This window comes from Carlito syrichta, unplaced genomic scaffold, assembly GCF_000164805.1.
Source record: "Carlito syrichta isolate Samal-C Ts95f unplaced genomic scaffold, Tarsius_syrichta-2.0.1 Scaffold305878, whole genome shotgun sequence".
Taxonomy (NCBI): domain Eukaryota; kingdom Metazoa; phylum Chordata; class Mammalia; order Primates; family Tarsiidae; genus Carlito; species Carlito syrichta.
The window spans coordinates 498,784-521,352 of NW_007249974.1; positions in this window are offsets into that span (position 1 = coordinate 498,784).

Genomic DNA, 22,569 nt, shown 5'->3' on the forward strand with positions numbered 1-22,569 from the left:
GCAAGATATGAAACTACCAACCCGATGGGGAAGAAAGCCAAAAGGCTAATCTTAATTATTGAACTGTACTGTGTCAGCCTCAAGTTCTTTTAGAGTGGATTGTGGAGATGACATTTGTAGGAGATTTTCAGCCAAATTAGTTGACTGTGGTTTGTTAAAATAATTGAAACATAGATGATTGACAGGCCTTTACTGTCCTTTCCTTATATAGTGACTGCTTTGAACCAAGTCTTGTCTGATGTCTCCTATATAGGAGCATCCAGAGACCTTATTAGACCCATCGAATGTCCTCTTGGTCCTTGGATTGTTTCTCTTCCAACTTTGTTTTCCTATAATATTCCTACCCTATGCCAGCAGCCAGTCTCAGGCAGTCCAATGAAGGCTCTGCTAGGGGTGCTAGCAATATGTTGAAAGGTCATGTGTGTTTCTACATTTTGCAAAAATATCGTGCTTTAAATCAGTCACTGAAGATCACGTTTTCCTGCTGTGACTACCTTACCATCACAGTTCCCCTCAGCTGGCATCTGAGTGATAGGCATGCTTTCGAACTCGTTAGAGGAAGTTGAATTGGGTATACATGTAGTTGAGTGGAATATTTTATTTTTATTTTAAAAAGTATTTTATTTCAATAGCATTAGGGGTACAAGTGATTTTTGGTTACATAGATGGATTGTATAGTGGTTATAAATAAAGTCTGGGCTTCACGTGTACCCATCACCCAACTACTGTATATTTTACCAAATAGGTAATTTTTCATTTTGTGGGATATTTTAATGTAGTTTGCCTTTCTTTTGTGGTCATCTGGCTGAGGAATGGCTTCTAGAAATATTCCTACCACCCACTGAACGACTCACCCAGCATGGATAGGGAACGAAGGTGAGGTCCTAAGGCTAGCAGCCAGTCCTACAGCACTTATCTCTGGTAATACAGGAGTAGTGGAAAAAAATGAGGTTGGAAACAAGTCTTGAGAAGCTCAATTGTAGCAAAGACTTACTTTCAGCAGTGTGAGGTGAACAATTGTGAGGTGAACAATTGATGCCGAGCCAAATATATTCTCTCCTGTCTGGAATGTGTTCAATGATGCCAAGTGTACAACTATAAACTTATTTTCTAAAAATCATCTATCTATCTATCATCTATAATATGTTATATATAGAACATACATATTAAATATAGAAAATATATATTGCATATTTTATATGTATAGAAATATGTATATTTTCATAAGAATGCCATGAAATAGATTTTATCAGAATTCTTGTGTTTGTAGCACACAAGTTTGACGGCATACAGCAAAAATGTCTGTGAGAAGATGCAAATTTTCTTCATCCTATTTTATATCTGTTGTATCTTGTCTTGGTAAAGCCTGGTGTTTTCAGAGGAAAGGATGTTCAAAATTGCCAAGAATGCAAGATAAATGGTTCAAAAAACAAGTGTTTCATAACAAATTCTCACACCTATTCATCAATAAGTCACATTATATACTATAAGAGGAGTTCAGCGACTCAATTACATAGCTTAGTGCAGTGTAGGAACATTTAAATTGTTCTTGTGCATGCCTTAATTTCAGGTTAATTTCTTTTTAAAATAATTATTATTCATATCAAAATTCAGATATGACAGGGAGAATATATCTCTATTGAAAGCCAAAAGTGTAAATTGAAAGAAAACATTTGTGGAATTTATTAGTTTTTAAAAAATTTGTTATTCTTGTGATTTCTGTACTCATGCTTAATAAATATTCTTTTTTTGGTATCTAATTTTGTATTTTTTTTCTCCTAAAGAGGGATACAAAATTTGTATAAGCTTTAGGTCTCATAAAACCCAGATCTGCAGCTGGGCCCAGTGGCTCATGCCTGTAATGTCAGCACTTTGAGAGGCTGAGGTGGGCAGATTGCTTAAGTTCAGGAGTTCAAGACTAGCTTGAGTCATGTAGTGAAACCTCATCTCTATAAAAATTAACAGGGTGTGGTGGTGCGCATCCGTAGTCCCAGGTACTCGGCATGCTGAGGTGGAAGGATTGCCTGAACCCAGGAAGTCAAGGCTGCCATGAGCCATGATTGCTGTTACCATGCCACTGTACTCTAGTCTGGGTGACAGATTGAAACCCCAACTTGAAAATAAACAAAAAACTGGATCTGCTCTGTTCCATAGCTCCTCTCTCATGTGGACGTATTCATAGTAATCTGACATGTGGTAAGGAAGCAGCATACTGTAATGGACAGAGGAGGCCTGATTCTGCTACTTATGGACTATGTGCCTTCAGCAAATTTCTCAGCTTCTCTGGACTTTAGTTTTCCTCAACTGTAAAGTTTGGATGATAATTCTTTACAGAATTGTCGTGAGACTTAAAGGAACTTAATGTAGTGCTTGGCATGTGATAAGCACTCAATAATATTATTTATTATTTCTCTCTCTGATAGTTTATGGGTTTACCTTAGGTCAGGGAATGAGATGAGGAAATACATTCTCTTTTCAAAATTAATTTTGATATAAGGGTGTTAGGAATAAAGTTGGGGTTTCCCCTGTGATTCTTGTCTTTAATAAGCCCTAGACAAAATGAATCACAATGGGATTTTCTCTAGGTAGAAAGCCAAGAATGACGTGCTTTCATCTACTGTGTAGAATATTGGACTGAAAGTATTCAATTCAGTGTGTCTGCGACTACACACACACACACACACACACACACACTCACACTCACACTCACACTCACTTTCATTTGATATGGCCCCAGGATTACTTTATTCAGAATCCCTGCATTTTTTTTCTACACAGCTTCATTTTTCAATAAAAGTATTGATGAGCAAAGCCTCGGGTCAGGTGCTGAATTTCCTGGAAATGCAGGAATCTGGAAACTGAGGTTTGCCATTCTCAGAGTGTCCTAATGAGCCATGGCACCCCAGAATAGCATATCCTTTCCAATATCTGTGCCTCAGCCACATGAACACAGAGATAGCCTCTGTGAGGTGAGGATGGGAGCCAGAAACACCAAGCTAGCTAAGTACTGACTTGCTGTCAGGGTATGATTTAGTCCTCATAGCAGGCTAAGTTAATGCCTGTGACACTGGACTATGACCTCTTTCTTTGAGGGCAAGACCCAAGACTGTTTTTTTCAGTGCCTAACAGGGCTAGCACTTAGTAGGCATTTGTAGTAGTTATTGAATTGATTTATAACCTACATTCAGTGGGAGTAAAAAGAAAGCCATTTAAAGCGCCCAAAGGGTTTTCCTTTTGAAAAGCAAATTGCAGCTGTTGATTAATAGTATGCTAATTATGCCCCTTGCTCTGCTGTCTTGGAGAAAGAGGAGTATTTTTGGAATAGGGAATCAGAAACAGTCTACTTCTCACACTTTGCTTATATGCTGTTCCCTTTCTGAGTGAAAGAAATCAAGCTGAAGCAAGTCCAGGGAAGTAGGAGTATTCACATGCTTGTAAAGACAAAACCGTCACAAGTCAACTGTCAGCTGAGTGAAGGCTGGTATGGACACTAAACTTGCTGACAGAAAGAAAAATTGTTCTGAGACCCCTGTCACTAGTACACATGACTGATTTCTCATGAAGAGGGATTATGTATTAAATAAGAAAGAGTTTGTGTAATCAGTGTCATAATGAGTTGTATGTTTACCTAACTGTATATAAAAAAAAAAACCTGTGTGCATATAGCTTATCCATATTTTATTTGGGGCTGTCTTGGTGAATTTTTCTGCTTTTTAAACTATTGAGTCAAATACATATACCTAATCTAATTAGCATCTTGGTGTCTGGACAAGGTCTTCCCAGGGTCAAGCCTATTTGATCGACACGCCAACACACATACACACATGTGCGTGCACAAACACACACACACACACGCACACACCTATTTCTTTAAAAATATACATCAATTCCTACTGTGTGTCAGGTAGTGTGCTGAACACCGAGGATGTAAGGGCAGGCATGATCCTGTCCTTGAACCTTACTGTGTAGAATAGGTGAACTCAACAGCCACGTCTCTTGTTTGGATAGTGCAGGAAACCTAGGGCTCATGTTAACTTCCAGTAGTGTTTCCAGAGTGGCGGGCCTTGCTGCTTCTCTTTGCATCCTCCCCAAGATCAAGACAATGTGTAGGTTACCACTGAGACAAATATTCATTGTCTTCTGGGCCACTCAGACCTGAAACAGAAAGAGTTTCAGAGAATGATAATCTCTTTATAAACATTTTTAAATTGACATGTAATAGTTGTACATATTTTTGGGGGGCACATGTGATATTTTGATATGTGTATACAACGTGTGAAGATCAAATCAGGAGAATTGAGATATCCGTCATCTCAAACATTTATTTTTTTTGTGTTGGGAATATTGCAGTTCTTCTCTTTGAGGTACTTAAAAAATATGCAATAAATTATTATTAATTATAATTTCTCTACTGTGCTATCAAATACCAGAATTTATTCCTTGCAGTGATAATCGCTTGAATCATCATATTTTAAATGCCAGCTTGAAAATGGAGTGAAATATTTAACAGAAGCAAATTCATAATTTTGAGGCTTTTATTAATAACCACCCTTAATTGCAGCAATTTCGCTTTGGAAGAGATGATAGGGATAAATTGAAAATAGTATTGAAATAGCATCTGTCTTATTCTGGCACATTTTTACTCCTTGGGTATTTGGACTCATTGAGATTTACTCTTTGTATATTCAGGAACATTCATTGTTTCAGACTGGACTATGACTGGCTAAAGCTAGTTGAATAAAATTCCTGCAGTTCATCCATTCTTCTCCTACCAGCAGGTGTCATTATGGAAATATGAAAATACTGTAAATTCCAAAGTTGTAGAAACTGGCTGTGAGAAAGAGAAGTAACACTTTGGATATTAAAAAACAACAAAAAGAAGAATCATTTGGTGCTAACCAAGGACGGCATGTTTAATTACTAATTTGGCAACGTTTTTACCATATAACATAACTGACATGGGATTTCAAGGGACACAATTTATTTTCACTAGATTAAGCAAATATTTACTAAGACCCATTTGAGGTTCACAGAAGTCTCAAAAGAAAAGTAAGTTGTGATTCTTATCCTTGAGACGCTGACAGGATATTTGAGGGAGAAAAGGGTACACTCTTGAAATAATTAATTGACAGAAGGAATCGATCTTTTTCACATGCTGAATTGAAGAGCATCGACAGCAAGAGTTGCAGAAGTTCCAGCTCAAGAGGCTGGGTAGAATTGTCAGTTATGAGTTAATCAAATCACAAATTTTACATATTCAAGTAGAGAGGAACTTCAAAAATATTTGGTAACTTGATAGCTTATTCTTTCCTTTCTTGATGACTGCCATCACCTAACTCTTTTCATACATCTAAAATAATAGTTATAATAATTATATATGTATCCAAGGATGTAACAATTGGATATAATATTTGCTATAATTAACTGATTGATATGATCAAGTCTTTCTAAAAACTAAGGTAAACACTATAAATGGGCATTTGTACTAGGAGACTCACACCAGGAACCTGGATCAGAGTATTACTGTACTAGATCAGGGTCAAGGCTTCATCCACCCTCCTTTCCCTTGTAGACAGATTTCCTAAGGCGTGGGATATGTGGTATCTGGTACTCTAATTTTGCATCTGGATCTGTAGTGTCTCTCAATACATGTGTGTTGAATGACAATATCACCAAAGGATAGGGTATCTGCAGTCCTTCATACATTATGTTGTTACAATGGATGCATATTGATATTAGACTAAGCAACCTCGGGTTGAATAATTCAGAAAATTGGATTGAGAAACCTGACTTCAGAATTTGATCTTATAGATCCTAAAGTTTTCTCTTTTAATTCCACTTGTCCATCCAAGGCTAGAGATCTCAAAAATTATTTCAGCAAGCTATATGATTCCAGGACATTGTTCAAGAGATATGATGGACATTAGACTTTCTCTAAATAGAATTATGATTAGTTTTAGACAGAAGGATGTGCTAGTGATATATTAATAACTTTTCAACAACTTGTTTCTGTTTTAGTAATGATTTTCTTTCTCTCTCTCTCTCTTTCTCTCTTTCAAGTGAGAAAGCAGGATTTATTGAGAGAACAGAAAAGCACCCACAGTGGGAGGGGACCCGAAGGGGTTGCCAGTAATTATTTTCAATGAAGACAGTTTGTTTACTGCACTCATACTAGCTGTTTTTGCTTGAAGGCTATTATTAATTTACCAGCTGCTGTATGGTGAGGCTGTTGTCCCAGCCTACCTTTGGTAGTTTGAGGTAGGTACACTTTTTTTTGAGTTGGAGTCTCACTCCATTGCCCAAGCTGGAGTGCCGTGGCACTCTCATGGCCACCCCAGCGTCAACCTGCTGGGCTCAGGTGATCCTTCCGCCTTAATCTTCCAAGTAGCCGGAACTACTGGCGTGCCCTGCCTTGCCCAGCTAATTTTTAAATTTATTATAGAGACTTGGGCTCGCCAAGTTGCCCGGGCTGGTCTTGAACCCATTGGGCTCAGGCAATCCACTCGCCTTGCCCTCCCAAAGTGCTGGGATTACAAGTTGAGCCACCAAGCCTGGTTGCTGGTTAGGTACACTTTATCACTTTTTTGCCTCTCCAGCTGCTTACTGGACTTCCCTATTTTGATTTTCTGTTGTCATCTTCAACTTAACATGTTAAATAGGGAAGTCATCATTTTTACCTGTGAACCACTTCCTCCTGTTGGCTGTACCTTTTTTTTTTTCCTGAAAGACACCATCACTTTCCAGTTCCCCAGGCTAAAAACTTTGATGTTTCTTTTTTCTTAACCCCTTCTCCCATTCAATCAATCAAAAAACTTATCTATACATCTTTATGATGCCTGTGATATCAATTCTTTTCTTCCTTTACATTCCCATTACTAAGACCCTGGATCAGACCATGCATGAATGACAGTCTCTTAAATCATCCTGTTATCAGTTTCTCCTCTTTTTTCTTCCCGTAATGAGTATGAACATTTTAGTTAGAATCATTCAAAGATCAGTACCAAGTCCAAACTCATAGTCAAGAGTTGTTGGGGTCTTTCATGACATACTGTCTGAGTACCACTCTAACTTTACTCTTGGATGCTTCAAGTTCTGCTCCAGTCATGTGGAAAAAGGCAATTTTCCAATCTAGTCATGTTCTCTTTGCATTCCAGGCTTTTTAAATGGTAAAATATACATACTATTTATTTATATAACAAACCCTGAATTGTACCCCACATCTTCAAAATAAAAATAAATTAAAAAGTAAATACAAAAAGACCACAAAAAATAAAATATAGATAACGTTAAATTTACCACTTTAACCAATTTAAAGTATACTGTTCAGTGGCATTATATATATTCCCATTGCTCTGCAGCCATCACCATCATCCATCTCCAGAACTTTTTTATCTTCCTAAACTGAAACTCTGTACCCTCTAAACACTAACTCTCCATTTCTCCTCCTTCCAGCTTTTGGAAACTTCTGTTCTACTTTCTGTCTCTGAATTTCTCTGCTCAGATTATTTCCTGTTGTAGTTGGTGCCAGAAGCTACTTTCTTTTTAAGGCTGAATAATAATCCATTGTATGTGTATACCACGATTTGTTTATTAATTCATCCATTGAGAAACATTTGGGTTGTAGTTTTTCCACTTTTAACATATTCTAGTCACTACAAACAGACTAATCTTCCTGCACCTTCCTACAGTCATGCTACTTTGCTGTGCAGAAGTCTTCAGTAGGTTCCTTCATACATAGAAGGATCAGTTGCAGCATCCTTAGGTTAATGCTCTCTTTCTGGACCCTGATCTGTGTTTAGATGATTTTATGTTCATTATTAGTCTCCAACATTTATTCAAAAAATATGTTTTTTGAGTGCCTGGTATGTGTTGGGACCGGGGTTAAGCACTGAGAAAAAGGCAGTATGTCACATAGATATGGTTTCTTACCTCACTGAACTGATTTTGGAGTTCAGTGATTCCTTTGCTCAAGTCAGAAGGCTCTCCTTTTCACCTTGGAAGCTGGCATCAACATGCCAAAAACCATTTGGTGAATGACCAGCTCACCAAAGCTAACTCTTCAATAATCATTTGACCAAATGAGTTTGCTGAAAAATTGAGTGGTTTTTTTTTTTTTCCTTGTTGTCACTGCATTTCTTCTCCTGGGCATGCATTGATCAAATGCTGTTTACTATGACCTTTGCCTGTATCTCACATTTTAGACCCTGAGAATCTCAAGAATGTTCAACATTTTCTATGGAATGGTCAGGTGTTTTTGTTTTTTAAAGTAGTGATTGTTGTCTTAATTACTTTTGCCTCTGACCCTATTACTCCTGTTTCTGCCCCTTCCTGTGCCCTGGTGCAATGCTATGAGAAATTGTTCTAGACTCTGTGTAAAACATTTGTCAGATGATTGCTTAGTGAATTGGTCATTCATTGAATTAGTCATCAAGAGGTCAATGATCATTTGGCAAATTAGTTTCTAAAAATTTTAAAATGTCTTCTCTTCCTGGAAATAAACCAAAGGGAAGCACTTTCTACTGGTTTTCTTTTTTTTCTTCCAGGTCTGTCCTCTTTATTTGAACTCTAATATATATATATTTTTGAGTCGGAGTCTCACTCTGTTGTCCAGGCTAGAGTGCAGTGGCACGCTCACGGCCACTGCAGCCTCGACCTGCTGGGCTTAGGCGATCCTTCCACCTCAGCCTTCCAAGTAACTGGAACTACAGACGCACACCACCATGCCTGGCTAGTTTTTGAGATTTATTGTAGAGATGAGGTTTCACCAAGTTGCCCAGGTTGGTCTCAAACCCCTGGGCACAGGCAATCCTCTCGTCTTGGTCTCCCAAAGTGCTGGGATTACAGGCTGAGCCACTGTGCCCGGCCAATATTTTTTATTAGCTCTCTTGATTTGTCTTTAGCTGTAGCCTTCTTATGTCTTGTGCTGAGAACCAGTAGTTGCTTGGTTCATTGAAAGGAGTTGGTTAAGGTGGGGAACCATCGAAAATGATATGGACATCTTGTAAGATAAACCATGCCAAGGAACATGCTATCAGCCAATCCTGTAGTGTAAGGTCAGGACATTTTCTTTGAAAATGGGCCTACTGATGATTCATAACATCTCTCCTTCATAAACCATGCTCATAATGAATTACCATGATTTCTAGTTTCAGTTTTTAAAAACAGGAGCGAGATCTTAAAGACACTTGTGACACAGTGAGTGCAGAATCCTTGTGTATTTTTATCATTTTTCTGTGCCATTTCTCATACCCAATTTAAGAGCAGATTTTCTTAGCAACACATCTTTATTTATTTTTCAGAATGCCAAACTATTTACTGTTTACAGTAGTAAAAAACAACAAATAATGTACAAATCGATGGCTAAACACTACAGAGACAGCAAACATCCCACCTGAGCCCATACAGCAAAACAAAGGAAATGAGAACATTTCCAGCAAGATTTCAGGTAAGCAAGAGATGATGGGTCATCATTTAGTTGACTATAGAAAAGGCTGAGAACCGCCATCAAGCAGCAGTGGGTCCTTATGGAAGGACAACAGGCAGAATTACTAAAATCTTAACTTGGTATAGATCCCAGAATATTTCACAGAAGTGAAGTCACCATGTGAATGTGTAGATTCAGTACATATTTGGAAGCAGCACAGCACAAACCTCAAGAAGAGCGTGAAATCATCTTTCTGTGGGTTCATTTGTAACCACACTGTGAAGTAGCTCTTTACACAGCAATACAACTGCAAATTCGTAATACTTAATCTTACTTTTGGGGTATAGACCATAATTATTCATCAGAAACAAATACTAGAAGAAATCTGAGGCCATGACACCTTTACCAAATGAGAAATGTGAGACTTTCTTCTATATTAAGAAAAGGAAAAAATTCAATTTTGGTGGTGCCAGTCCTTGCCCCTGTACCAACTGCCAGGTACTGAGCAGAGAGCAGTGGGGGAGTCCTGGGCCTCAGCTCCTGATGGACTTACTCGAAGACTACAGAGCACTTGGGCCATATTACCAAAGGACTGGTTAGTCTTTACCTTTGAAGAAGCATTTCAGGATTTTCCCTTCAACTTTATCATATGCTAGCAAAGCTTAAATTTGCAACATTTAGCATCTTTTTTTTTTTTTGAGTTGGAGTCTCACTCTGTTGCCCAAACTGGAGTGCAGTGGCACTGCAGCCTCGACCTGCTGGGTTCCGGCGATCCTTCTGCCTCAGCCTTCCGAGTAGCTGGAACTACAGGCACGTGCTACTATGCCTGGTAATTTTTTGATTTATTGTAGAGATGAGGTCTCGCCAAGTTGCCCAGGCGGGTCTCGAACCTGTGGGCTCACCTCGGCCTCCCAAAGTGCTGGGATTACAGGCTGAGCCACCGAGCCTGGCCAACATTTAGCATCTTAATAACCTGTGCTTACAACAAATAGCAAGTGACCTTCTGCCTTCCATCCCCACCATGCCCCCAACACCTGTTCAACACATGCACCCCCAGGGTAGGGAAGGCAAGTTCTCTACATGACTGAAGTCAAGCAGAGGAGGGACAGTTAACGGTAGGAGAAAGATCCCATTTCAAAACTAAAAGTAATCATTGAGGTCACAAGTTTGGGGTAGAAAATGTTAATAGGAGATGAGAAAAAGACAAAATGAAAACAAACCCCCAAAACCGCACAACACATTTTACCTAAACAAAGATAACAATTCTGATTGACCCAATTTGAACTGTAGATTCATCCCTGCAGATGGTTTGAGTTGCACGTCAAGGGTGTACGTCAAAGAGGAAATCATTCTGGTGAATGCCCGCAAGTGTCTGCAGATTCCTTTGTGATGGGTGTGGCCACATGCTCACTATTCAACAGCAATGCAAGGATGGATAAACCGGGCTGGGGACAGACTCTAGAAGGCATTACCCACGAGGCTGGTCTCCTGCGTGCCTCCTGTCTGTTGCAGGAACATGTTGGTTGTTTCCTGGTCCTCTGTCTCCATCTGTGCTGGAGTGTCTGTTTTGTTAGTTGGCTGCCCATCCAACCTGAATCTAATCTGTCTCACTGACAAGCCCTGCTTCTCACAGCAGGCCTTCGTTGGTGTGCTCAGCGGCATGTGCCTCTTGATCTTGATTTGCACCATGGAGCCATCCTGCCCTGCCACTCTCAGGTTGATGCGGTTGTTCTCTGTCTTAACAACTTTCTCCTTGAGCTTCTCCTCAGTCTGTGTGGGCTAGCTTAGCAAGGCAGCATGGGCAGAAGCAGTACTGGACTGGACCAGTCTCATTCTTGGCCCCACTGCACTCCCCAATACAACTTTATTGACTGTTTAATTAATTTGATCTACTTTTTTCTTTATTTTTATTTCGTCTTCTTCTCTCTTTTTTTAAAACTTTATTTTATTACAAAGATGTGGGGTACAAGTCAGGATTAGGTACATTAGTAATGTGTGTGCAGGTGAGGTTTGGACCTCCAACTGGTCTTCACTTCCCCTGGTTTAGGATCAGGTACCCTTCGTGCAGTTCTGTCTTCCCCTCCCCCCATAGTTTTCTGCAACTGCCAATCCCTCCCTTGTGCTTTTGTGATTAATGCTCAGGCCCCACGTATGAGTGAGAACATGTAATGTCCGGTTCTCCGGAGAACTCTAACTCTTTTAGTTGTCATATTTCATCAGATAACATGATATTTACTTAAACTATATGATTATAATACAAGTGGCACAACTTTACTGCCAACTGACTGTTAGAAAGTCTACCAGGCAACTGGTGAGAGTAGAAGCCACAGGCTTATGAGAGGAGGCTGCCAGCCGTGAGCATTCAGCATGCCCAGTACCAGCCAGTATATTTTCCTGTGGACTTAGGGACCACGGGTTAAGTGTGTAGTCATTGAGTGCAGGTTGGCTAGACTGGCTTTTATTGTATTTGTTTGTCCTTACAAAGCCACGTTATTGCTTACTGACTTATAAAGAAATAGGAGTTGAGGTGAGATCTCACTGAAATTGACATGAAGAACTGCACAAATCCTTCCAAACAGTGGCAGGAACAGGGAACATTTGCATTTTTCTAAAATTTTTAGTTTTCATTGACCTTCCATATGACCCCACAATCCTCCTACTGGGAATATACCCAGAGGAACTCAAATCATCCTATGAAAAATATACCTGCACACATATGTTTATTACAGCATTGTTCACAATAGCAAGAACATGGAACCAACCGTGCTGCCCTTTGAAAGAGGACTGGATTAAAAAGATGTGGTACATATACATGATGGAGCATTATGCAACCATAAAGAAGGACAAAAGTCATGAACTTCACAGCCACCTGGATGAACTTGGAGTCTATAATACTGAGCGATCTATCACAGAAACAAAGACCTGAGTATCCCCTGTTCTCACTCATAAGCGGACCTTGAACAATTATCTTAATACTATAAGAAAAAGATTGGCAGTAGTAGGAAATTGCTGGGAGGTTGGTGGGATGTGGGATTGGCAGTAGTGGGAATCTGCTAGGGAAGGGGGGGGCAACACCTCATCAACAAGGGTATCTGCGTAATGAACATTTGTATACCTAACCCTGAATTGTACCCCATATCTTTAAAATAAAAAAATTAAAGTAAAAAAATTTTTTTTATTTTAAAGATGTGGGATATAATTCAGGGTTAGGTATACAAATGCTCATTATTCAGGTACCCTTGTTGATGAGATGTGTCTTCCACCCTGGCAGTTTCCCACTACTGCCAGTCCCTTCCCCCACTCCCCTGGAAGTTTCCACTACTGTCAATCTCTTTCTTATAGTATTACGATAATTGTTCAATGTCCACTTATGAGAACATGTGATACTCAGTTCTTTGTTTCTGTGATAGATTACTCAGTATTATAGACTCTAAGTCCATCAAAGTTGCTGCAAAATTCATAATTTTGTCCGTTATGGCTGCATAATATTCCATTGTGTATAGGTACCACATTTTTTTTTTTATCCAGTCCTCTAACATTTGCATTTGATGTGAATTTGCATTGCTGCACCAAAGATGCGGCATCTGTGGAAGTGGGGGTGGAGAGAGCAGTGAAGATGCAGGTCTTAGGGTGTCATAATTGGCAACTTGATCTCAGTCAGATCTACCATTTCTATCAGGAACTGTACTCCTCTGATGCATGATTGTGCAGTCCTCTGAGGGACATCTGTAGGTGTGACTGCCCACCCTTCGGTGTGCACTCCCCCTCCATGTAAGGAAGTACTAGTGGTGTTCTGTCAGGGTCTCCTCCACTTCTGTGTATGTGGGTGGGAAGGAATTTGTGTGTGTGTGTTTGTGTGTGTGTGTGTGTGTGTGTGTGTAGGTGGGGAGGGTGAGGGGTGGGGATCAGGTCTTTGTGCCTCTGCAGCGCATCTGGAAATTTCTGACAGTGAAGACAGCCTCTCTAGTTTCCAGTACTGAGGCAGGCTTTTCCCTGCTTTCATATTTAATTTGTCATTTCCCTGGAAATCCATATGTAAGGGCTTGGGAACTGCCCTCTTTTATCCTAAACCTTCCTCTTTCTTGCCACCTCGAACTCTGTACTTTAGGCTCTTCGATGGGTCTGAACACATCTTTTCCCTCTGCTATAAGAAGATGACTAATAAGCTATGGGTTAGGATTAGGCAATTAGCAGTTCTATGTTTCTCAGTGTTGTATCATTGAAAGTTATTTTTCCTAATCAGACGCAAGACAATGGAATAATAATATGGACAAGTTACTTTGCATTATGTTTTATGATTTGACTATGGTTTAGTGCTTTGTTTAATGAGATAAAGAACCAGATGACTTGAATGGTGTATTAATTGAGATAGAGATATCATCTTCTGCTTTCAGTAGGACTCCCTGCTTGGTGTCCTGGTCTGGTTACTTAGCGTTTGATTATCTACTCTCTTTCAACATTGCCTCACGCAGGTACATGCCCTGACATCAGGGCATTATCTTTTTGATGCTCACTGTTATTTTATTTTATTTTAGTGGGAGTGTCACTCTATCGCTCAGGCTGGAGTGCAGTGGTACGCTTATGGCCACTGCAGCCTTGACTTGCTGGGCTCAGTTGATCCTTCCACCTTAGCCTTCCAAGGAGCTGGAACCACAAGTGCACACCACCATGCCTGGCTAGTTTTTTTATTTATTGTAGAGACGAGGTCTCACCAAGTTGCCCAGGTTAGTCTCGAACCCCTGGATTCAGGCAATCCTCTCGCCTCTGCCTCCCAAAGTGCTGGGATTATAAGCATGAGCCTTGCACCCAACCACTGTTATTTATTTAAAAATAATACATATAGTTTTTGATAGATAAGAAGTTAGATCAGTAAAATATGTCAAGGAGAGCCAAGGCAGACTCAAGTTTTGGTCTTGAGGATGACTTTCAGAAAACAGTGGCTGGATTTCCTTGTCTGTGATCTTGTTTTTGAACTGTCTAAATCTGCACCGTCACAGATGGGTGCATTTTTGCTCGATCAAGGAAAAGATGAATTTTGTGGTTTTGGACCAATGTTTTCTTCATTTGCTTAACCACAGGCAGAATAAGGGCTTTTTGAGAAGTGGAAACTGGGCGGCAGACATCTTTCTTCCATCAGAAGATGAAACGGATTCTCCATCAGTCACACTCCATATAGCCCTCACTGTCTGTCAACTTGTGTTGAAATCTTGTAGACTCTGTCCTCAATCTCTGAACTCGAAAATCTCTTGTAATACTATAAATGACCCTCGTTGGCTTCTTTTTAAAGCTCTAGTGAATAATCTGAGTGTTCTCAAATTTCTGTTCTAAAAATGCCCCTCTAGGGATCTGCAGGGAAAACGAAGTGTTGTTTTACCACTGAATACCATGCAAACCCAGTTTCTGCTTTGATTTTGGAAGCCGATCGGATCTGAAGCAACTCTCCTGGCCTACAGCTGTGGTCCAATTCTCCATCTTCATGCAGTCAGGAGCCTCTGACTGCATGAAGATGGAGTAAGTATTTGACCCTCCATGTAGAAAAGCCCACGCTTGCTCCCTAGATGAGGTGGTCAAATAAGGAACTGAAACAATCTCCTTTTAAGACAGTCTAACATGAAAAATGTCCAGCAGAATGTTGTGCACATATTAGACACTCTGTCAGTATTTGTTGAATGAATACATGAATGCACCAGGGAACGCCAGTCATGCTAGCCCACTTAGCCTCTCTGGTGCAGCCTCCATCTCTGTTTACCTCCTCAGACCTTAATTCTTCATCCTTTGCCCTTGCATCATCACAATTCCATCATTGCTCTGCCTTTTCATCTCTAACCCCGAGGAGAAGACAGAGGCTAATCTGGGGATCACATTGCAAGACTGCGTGGAGCTAATGACAATTGGAGGACAGAGAACGAGGACTGTGGAGGATGCTTCTGAACCAGATTCCTCTACAGCTTTTCTCAAATGCACACTTAGACACCTGCCCCTACCTCTACCTGTCCTGATGCTAGCATGGGGTGATGATCACAGGTGACCAAAGGGCATTCTTAGAAAAGTGGTTGCTCGGAGTCCCTGCTGAGTTTCTAATATTTTGTAAGCCGATACATTTAAAGTTAGCTGTGTTCACACCTCTCCTTTCTAGCATCCTTTGGATGAGTTGCATACTCTTGACTCTAGAACTGGGAAATACACTCTTTTAAAAAATAAATTTAAAGTTGTGGGGTGCAATTCAGGATTAGGTATACAAGTGGTCATTGTGTAGTTAAAGTTTAGGCCTCACTTGGTCCCTACTTCACCTGGTTTGAGATCAGGTACCCTTATTGATGAGGTGTACCCCCTGCTCCCTCCCCTGGCAGTTGCCCACTACTGCCAATCCCTTTCTTATAGTATTATGATAATTGTTCAGGGTTCGCTTATGAAAGAACATTTGGTACTCAGTTCTTCGTTTCTGTGACAGATCTCTAGAAATGCTCTCTTTTCAGCTTCTTATTTTATTTTTTTGAGTCAGAATCTCACTCTGTTGCCCAGGCTGGAGTGCAATGGTATGCTCATGGCTCACCGCAAGCTTGACCTCCTGGGCTCGGGCCATCCTTTGCCTCAACCTCCTGAATAGCTGGGACTACAGGCACATGCCACCACACCCGGCTAATTGTTTTTTGTAGAGACACGGTCTTGCTATGTTGCCCTGGCTGTTCTTGAACTCCTGAGTTCAAGTGATCCTCCCGCCTGGACCTCCCAAAGTGCTGGGATTACAGGTGTGAGCCACATGCCCAACCTCTTCTCAGCTTTTTAAAACATGGTTTGTATCTGTAACTATTGAAGATTTTAGCCTTTATATGGCCACAATTATCTATTAAGTCAGTGGAAAACAGACTGGCATTTCTTAGGTATTTTCTTAAATTAACCTCCTCTGGAACAGTGTTTACTTTGAAGGCAGTTTCTCCTTTCTTCATCTTTAGGATAATTGTGAGAATCTGAGAAACAATGGTTTCTTTGGGTTTTCAGCCAAGTGTATTTACTGTTGAGGCTAAACATCCAAGCAGATTTAGAGTGACAGTAAGTATTCAGTTCCAAGTCAAGTCCACCACTTTGATGTGCTTTCTTTTCTGCAATTTTTTCCCTTCAGGATAGAGTCACATCCCATTACATGTATGTTTAACTTAAACAAATACAATTATACTAGATAATTTTACTTTCCACTCCAACCAGTGGGTATTTGCCCTGGAGCTTGCAGGAAATGATGGCAAGGAGAAAGTAGTTTAAGCTGGTATATATAAATTTTTTACCTTTCTCTACATTAGCTATAGAAAATAGCAATACATATAGCAATTATGTAATCTTTCTATTGATCTGGGACAGTATGGAGGAACTTACAGCTATGCCTGGAGTCAAAATGTTGGACACATCCCAATTTGTTTTTGTTTTTCAGAGTTAATCGATGGATGCTGTATGTCACAAGATAATGAGTCATAAAAATAAGGAAAGACTTCTGAAGATGAACACCAAAATGCCAAAGCTCAATCTTTCCACTGTTCTTGATAATGGCCCCACTGTTTATTGTGGATTGTAGGTTGTTATAGGAAAGGTCTGTGCTGACTGGGCATTGGAAAAGATGTTGCACTCTGAAGATGGGCTTTGTCTAATGAAGTGTAACTCACATAAAGACATGACTCCTGGTATGGGTTCAGTCTGTTTTGTAGTATAACATTCAAAGAAACAACAATCCAATGTGAGAAACCTTGAAGAATAATGTAACTATTTTCTGTAAGTTTTATTTTTAAGGCATTTTGCATGGGGATTTTACATAGTGAAACCACACAGAAAGCTTCCAAAATATTCTCTTGACATCTCTTTCCTTCTTTGCCATGTGCCACTCGTGAAAACCTCTTTCTTGCTCTGCCTAGCATGTCCTCACTCTTGGTGGCTCTTCCATCCTGTGCCCTTGCACACCACACTGACCTTCCCTGGTGTATACAGTCCCTTGGAACATGGTCTGTCTAGTTCTACTGGTATTTCTTGTGAGAATACGCCATTGCTCCAAAATTTCGGTGAATAAAATTTCCATATCAGTGTGAACATGTTGCTTTGTTTAACTCTTTGATCTTGGTTTGAGACATATTGCTTGCTCTCACTTTGATATGATGTGTTCAGTCAAGTCATCGAAGACCTTGCAAACCAAATCCATCTGCCTCTATGCTTTCCTTAAATCAGTGAGGTTGCTATGAGGAGAGCTGTACAGTTACCCTTACAGTATATACCCAACAGTGGGCCCAAAGTCACACTCCTCTATTCTCTTGGTTTCTTCTTAGATACAAAGTTGCTTAAAACCATCTGTTTGCCGAGTGTGGTGGCTCATTCCTGTACTCTCAGCTCTTTGGGTGGCAGAGATGAGAAGATTGCCTGAGCCCAGGGGTCGAGACCAGCCTGGGAAACTTGGCGAGACCTTGTCTCTACAATAAATAATAATAATAAAAAAATTAGCTGGGCGTGCCTGTAGTTCCAGCTACTTGGAAGGCTGAGGTGGAAGGATTGCCTGAGCCCAGGAGGTCGAGGCTATGGTGGCCCTGAGTGTGCCACTGCACTCCAGCCTAGGCAATAGAGTGATACTCTGACTCAAAACAACAACAACAACAACACCAAAACCAAAAAAAACCCTGTCTACTTCCAGGAGGCCATATAAAGGTGGTGAGTTTAGGTGTTAATGGTCATAACACCTAAATGTTTGCAACTATGAACATGATGCTGTGGCTAGTTCCTTTGTAGTGTGAGTGTGACTTCTACACCAGATCACTCTTTAAGTTATTGCTGGAGGGATGAGAGAAAGACAAAGGGCTCTGAGGGGAGAAGAAAATGATTAAGATAACTTGATATGTCTTTATTCTTTTTACAACTTTGATGTAAAATTCATAGAAGTGTCTGTATTAGGGCTCTCCAGAGAAACAAAACCAGTATAAGATACATATATCTATAGACCCTATACTATATATATGATCTCATTATGTATGCTTATATATACATATGTACTCATACATATAGAGATTTATTGTATCTCCTTTATATAAACAGATTCATCTTATATAAATTAGTTTATAAATTATTACAAGTATTAAGAGATTTACTATAAGGAATTGGTTCCTGTGATTATGGAGCCTGACAAATCCCAAGATTTTCAGGGTGAGTTGTCGAGCTGGAGACCCAGGAGAGCCAATGGTGTAAGCTTTAGTCCAAAAACCAGCAGGCTCAAGACCAAGGAAGAGTCAATGTTCAGTTTGAGACCAAAGGCAGGAAAAAAACAGATGTTCCAGCTTGAAGGCTGTTGGACAGAAAGAATTCTCTCTCTTAGTTAGCCTTTATGTTCTATTTAGGCCTTCCACTGGGTGGATGAGGCCCACTCACCTTAGTAAAGAAATTTGCTTTACTCAGTGAAATGTTTATCTCATCCAGAAAAAACTCTCACAGACTCACCCAGAATAATGTTTGATCAGATATCTAGGTACCCTATGATCTAGTTAAGTTGATACATAAAATTAGCCATCACAGCATACATGAAGAAAGAGTATAGGAACATATAAGTAACAATTGCATTTCCATGCATATATGTGGTATTACTTGAAGGATATAATAATTCTTCTAGAGCTCAGTGAAGGAGAAGGCATAAGAAAATTGTGATAAAATTATTTATTTGGAGTGTTTTACTCAAATAATTATATTAATCTCTAGATCTCCCTTCCTTTGCTTCATTTAACTTCTAGGGTATATGCTTCATATTGCTGTCCTAGGCATCAGGAAATGATGTGACAGCTCTTTCTCTGTTCTACGAAAAGGTGATGTCCTTTTTTTTTTTTTTTTTGTAGAAAGTGCTTATAGCCATGAAAAAAATATCTAATGGATATACCTACTTCAAAAGGAAAAGTTAGGCCAGAGTTTCTGCTTCAAGGATAACTTAAAGAATCTGCCCCCCCATTAGTTCCATTTAACTTGGGCTGTCTCAGAGAAACCTGTAGGAGCTGATTCACTCAATATGATGCCTTTTGGGTTTTGTTTGATCAGCTTTCTTCATCTGAGAACCTGAGAAAGAAAGCTGTCAACAAGTTATAGCTTGGTCCAGTGTAGCTATCTGGGCCACAGGACAGGGAAATACATTTTGGGTGGCAGGAGCCTTCTAGATATGGGACCCTCTGGAGGTAGCTTATACAAGAGACTTCTAATTTTCCTAATCCAATTAATTTGGAGGCAAAACATGATGTAATGGTGTTACCTCTGTGACAAAACTTCTCAGAAGTCTTTAGCCCAGTAACTAGTCGAAAAGAAAGACTTGAGAGAAGGAATGACTTTATTTGAAGTCTATGGTCATTCTTTTTGCTGTTCTTTGTGCTATCAATTGCTTGGTCACCATTCTTCTCCTACACATTCCCCTTCTCTGTGGCTGGTAGCGGGCACACGTGTGCCCAGGCCCTGTCCTGGACTGTTCTTTGCTCCTATCCATTTAACTTCTCCAAGTTGAGCTTTATTTTCCCTTTCCAGATTTGCACTCACTCCTTTGGAGTGATGACATTTTTTTTTTTAGCTTTTTCTAATCTCTGACTTGTCTCTAATCCCTCTGGTTTCTAAATTCTTTGGGTAAAACATCCCTTCCAACTTTGATTCTTTTTTTTTTTTTTTTTGAGTTGGAGTCTCATTCTTTCACCCAGGCTGGAGTACAGTGGCACACTCATGGCTACCCCAGCATTGACCTGCTGGGTGCTGGCGATCCTTCCACCTCAGCCTTCCAAGTAGCTGGAACTACAGGTGCACCTACCATGCCCGGCTAATTTTTTTATTTATTGTAGAGACGAGGTCTCACCAAGTTGCCCGGGCTGGTCTCGAACCCTTGGGTTCAGGCAATCCACTCGTCTCAGCCTCCCAAAGTACTGGGATTACAGGCTGAGCCACCAAGTCCGGCCTGATCCACATTTTTAAAAGACTGCCATGCTTACCATGGCTAATTTTAGAAGTAACAAACTCATTTTATAGTAGTTTAAATTAGAAATAATTATTTTATTCGAAGTTTTAAAAAAGTTTCATCCTTCTCGTTCAGTTCTGAATTCTACTTCTCTAGGATGTTCTTAGTAAGTCTCTAAGGAAAGTGTAAAACCTGCACTAATAAAAATAGTCTCATTTTATGATGGGGTAGAGGTCCAAACCAAAGGGGAAAAAATGGGAAACTTGGAAATAAGAGAAACGCCTATTTTGGAATGGATACGTTAAAAATGATCTTCCTATCTAACAAGTTCCCAGCATTTTAAGGGCAAACTGGAATTTGCTGACAAAAGGGTGAGGAGGTTAAAACACACACGAGGCCAAACCTACTAGCTAGCCCGGTGTAAGCATCACAAGATCATTTTGGTCAGGGACTCAAGTAAAAAGTCTCTTCTAGCCGGGCTCGGTGGCTCAGCCTGTAATCCCACGCCTTTGGGAGGCTGCGGTGAGTGGATTGCCTGAGCCCGCGGGTTCGAGACCCGCCTGGGCAGCGAGACCTCATCTCTACAATAAATCAAAAAATCAGCCGGGCGTGGTAGTGCGCAACTGTAATTCTAGCTACTTGGAAGGCTGAGGCGGAAGGATCGCCGGAGCCCAGCAGGTCAAGGCTGTGGTGGCCGGGAGCAGCCACTGCACTCCAGTCTGGGCGACAGAGTGAGACTCCAACTCAAAAAAAAAAAAAAAAAAAGTCTCTCCTTAAAGTTTTTTAAAATGATAGAACATTGTTGGAATTGAGTGAAATTTTTCTACTACAAGAAAAGTCTTCATCAGAAGAAATTAAGAATTAATGATCCTCATGTAATTAGACTAGGTTTTTCTCACGAACATTTAAAAAATGGTTGCTTCTTGCATTGTTTTTACCTTGGGACCAATACAATGCAGTCATTATTGGTCATAAAGCACTGTAAAAGCAAGTTAATTTGTAAAGCTTATTTTGACAAGACGTAAATACAAAGGCAAAGCATAGTTTGTGTATTGCTGCTATCACAGCACTCTTGGGTATGATTTATATATGAAATAATAAAAGGGAAGTATTTCAAGCTGATTGCCTGTAAAGGACTTAATTGGAAACAGTTTGCTGTTTTTAAAAAGTGATTTATTTTCAAGCGCTTTTAAAAACAAAGGTCTTATTGATAACCATTTTAAGTACATTATCTCAATGTGGGATTTAAGTAAAAGGTCAAATCTTGTAGAAGTATTTTTGGTATGACTCAGTTCTGATCATAGATAAACTTTATCAAGAAAATGAAATTAGTCAAACATTTTCAAGTCTGAGAACTTGTTTAAAGACGCAGCAATTGTTTTTTTCACAAATAGAGACTTCACGGAGAGGACTTTGGTTGAGAAACATGGACAATGAAAAATTCAAGATGTTATTGTGCAAATGTTCTTTAAATAAGTTAAAACTATGAGAGGGGAAAAGTATTAGGTATGTTCCACTAGAAAATAAGCAATTCATGTGTGTAATCTTGCAGTGTGGGTAGATGATTCTCAGGTCTCTTTTACCTGATATTGTTTGCATTTATTCAGCCTATTCTATTAAAAGATTGAAAGTTTGTTTCAGAAAAATCTAATGTGCAATGTTTAATGTAAAATTTAATTCCTGTGCAGTAGTAAATTCTCACTCCCCCAGCCCTCATTGCCTCCTGAACATCTCCGACTGGCTTTGTTCCTGGATCTAGTATGACTCCTACAATTAGTACATTGGCCAAATGATGATCATGTGCCTGGTCCCGGTAGGCTCCTTTTGCTGATGAGCTGTGCGACTCAATGCCCACAAGTGTTTAGTCATTCAGCTCCTTTTCCAAGGAATAAGCCTCAACCGGGCAAATAATTAACCTTGGCTCATCCAGAGGTTCATCAGAGGTAAGGAGGGAGGAGCCTTCTCTTCACTTGCCTTCTCAGGCCTACTGCTCACCCCAGCTTTGTGACACCTCAAGGGAGTCCTAAGGGATGGGCAAGTTGGTGTCAAGTCCTCAGAAAGCACTGCTTGGTAAAAGCTCTGAGCAGCTTTAAATAGCAAGCAGTAAAAGTTATTGTTCCTTCATTTTGCCTGATAGGGAAACCTCTTTAACTTCATTGTGTTGACCTTATTTCCTGCTCTTCCTCTTCTACCTTATTTCTTGCTCTCT